Source organism: Priapulus caudatus, unplaced genomic scaffold (genome assembly GCF_000485595.1).
Source record: "Priapulus caudatus unplaced genomic scaffold, Priapulus_caudatus-5.0.1 Scaffold311, whole genome shotgun sequence".
Classification (NCBI taxonomy): Eukaryota; Metazoa; Priapulida; class Priapulimorpha; order Priapulimorphida; family Priapulidae; genus Priapulus; species Priapulus caudatus.
The window spans coordinates 194165-196740 of record NW_014577372.1 but is presented as its reverse complement, the minus strand read 5'-3'; positions in this window follow the sequence as shown (position 1 = coordinate 196740).

Genomic DNA, 2576 nt, shown 5'->3' with positions numbered 1-2576 from the left:
ACCGGTTATTAGTGCTTCTCGTTCTCCATCTCTGCTCGTCCAACGATTATACCCCATCAGTTTAGAAATGGCTTAAGGGCGTCATCATGTGCCTTGTGTGCGCCGTCGCGTGTGTGGCGTCGCGTGCGTTTGCTTGTGGTATGGTTGCTGTGCTGTAATGGGGTCTGCTGCTAAATGCTGGTGCGTGCTTGCGTGCATACGTATTGCATGTGTTGGTGCGTCGTCTCGCTCTCTCGTGTGTGGGGTTGCTCACCGTAGTGTTTTATCATGTGTTTATGTCTTGCTCTATCTCGCAGATGTAAGCTGACTAAAACACCCAGATACGCTTCCCGCACAATGGATCAGATCGATTGACAAGAGCTTCCCAGTTGAGTTACGTCTATTAGTTAATAAATAGCGTATGTCGCTCTCGCTCACGTCACGCTAGATCAGTTATAGCTAGTAGTAGGTAGAGTAGTAGTAGTAATAGTAGTAGGTCAGTACTCATATTAATAAACTTATTGCTATTTATTATCGCAGACTTATGTATCTAGGTGTCATTATGTAGTAGTAGTAGTAGTTATTATTATTAATAGTAATAGTAACAGCAGTAGCAGTAATATAAACAATGGCGACGCTGACAATAACAACAACAGCATAACAGTAGTCATGGTATTCATAACGCAAAATATCATTCTTACCAAAGCAAGTTCTTACCGGTGTCACATTGCATAATAAATACAACTCCCCCTTCACAACTCACGCTGTGCGCGGACTATACCGAACAACACGTAACAAACACACGATGAACACATTTGCCGTGTATTCCTGTGTCGCTCATTGTGTCATCCTGTATGGCTAGTTATTCCACGCCGAAGCCTATATATAATATTATATTCTATGGAGCTTCAGCCGTCTATTATATTCAGCCTGTTCTGCTAGCATCTATGACAAATACGACATACGCATATACGCTCTCCTATGACACTATTTTTATTTTATCATAGGAAGATTCTTCCTATGACAAATATTGTTGTATGTGTTGTGCGCATCGTAGGAGTTTAGGAGCGCTATTATGAACGCAAGCAGTGAATTTCAGCTGTAAAGCGGAACGAAGTTGACTCGCCAATATTTGTCATAGGAAGAATCTTCCTATGACAAATAGTGTCATAGGATAGCGTATATGCGTATTTGTCATAGATGCTAGCAGAACATGTTGAGCTGACGTAGCGTGAGGCACGCGATCACATCCAGAAAACGTAAAACATCCAGTAGGTGATGTTGAAGACGAGGAACATGAGCGGAAACAGCATACGCGCCATGATGTCGACACGCTTCGCCATCTTGATCGACACGTTAAACATGTTGCGCGCCGACGACGACCCCGATGTCGGCTTGTCGGCTGCCGACCGCTTGAATCCGTTCGATTCGATCGATTCCGAATCGAAGCCGAACGTCGTTTTGTCGGCGCCCGGCTGCGTTCGGCTGGATCCGCCGAAGTACGTCTGCGAAACCGAATCGAATGTTTACATACGAGAGCGGTGATGACGTCATTGGTTTAGTATACCGTAGTCTTAGTATATTATCGTGTCATAATTATGTATCGTCTTCCTTCAAGTATCGTGCGGTTATATCATTATTGACATACGGGGGAATATTGATTTGTCATCCATTAGTTCGGCTGCAGCCTTAGAAAGTAATTGTTATTTCCTCGACTGTCTTACTTTATGACTGTACTGTGCCAAATGACGTTTGCTTTTGGGCCGCAGAAATTATACACGAGGGCGATAGAGTAAGTCTTACTTTTCTTGAAAGGACTATACGTTTATAAGAGACATATGATTACGCGGCTCGGTATATATATATATAAACACCTAAAAACGCAGTAAATATGCCAATAAATATAAAAGTAAATTTTACCTGTGATTCTGAATTGCATGCGTGCATACCTCATGTTCATTTCTTTCGGCATCCTGCGATGCCTTTAGCATCCTTCGCTGCTTCTTGGCTATTCTTGTCAAATACGACACGAGGCTAAACTCCAGAAATGCGGCGAATACGAAGGTGGCGCACCCTCCCGTCCAAATGTCGATAGCTTTTGCATACGATACTATAGGCAAGTTCTTTCCCACGGAGTATGACTGAAACCGTGACGAAATCAAGACTGCAACACTATCAAAGATAGAATGAACGGTTCTAGGACAAAGACCTATACCCTTCGGACAATCACCACCAGAACAAACACCATCATGACACGAACCACCCTCTGTGCAATTACCCCTCGTGAGTTTAATTTTATTAATTTTTAGGGTTTTTGTGTGTAATTAAATTTATTAATGACAGACATTTTGGAATAAAAATGTAAAAATCCTAATATATCTTATGAGTTTACACTACGCTCCTCTCACTGTACATTATTTGTAAAAAAAATCCAGCAAGATCAATTTGCGTTGGGCGGTCTTAGTCTCGCCGAAGCACCTCATAAAGGCAATGAATAAAAGAGAGGGCGTGCGCGCGAGAGAGATCGAGACAGAGAGAGAGAGAGAGAGAGAGAGAGAGAGAGAGAGAGAAAGAGAGAGAGAGAGAGATAGAGAGTG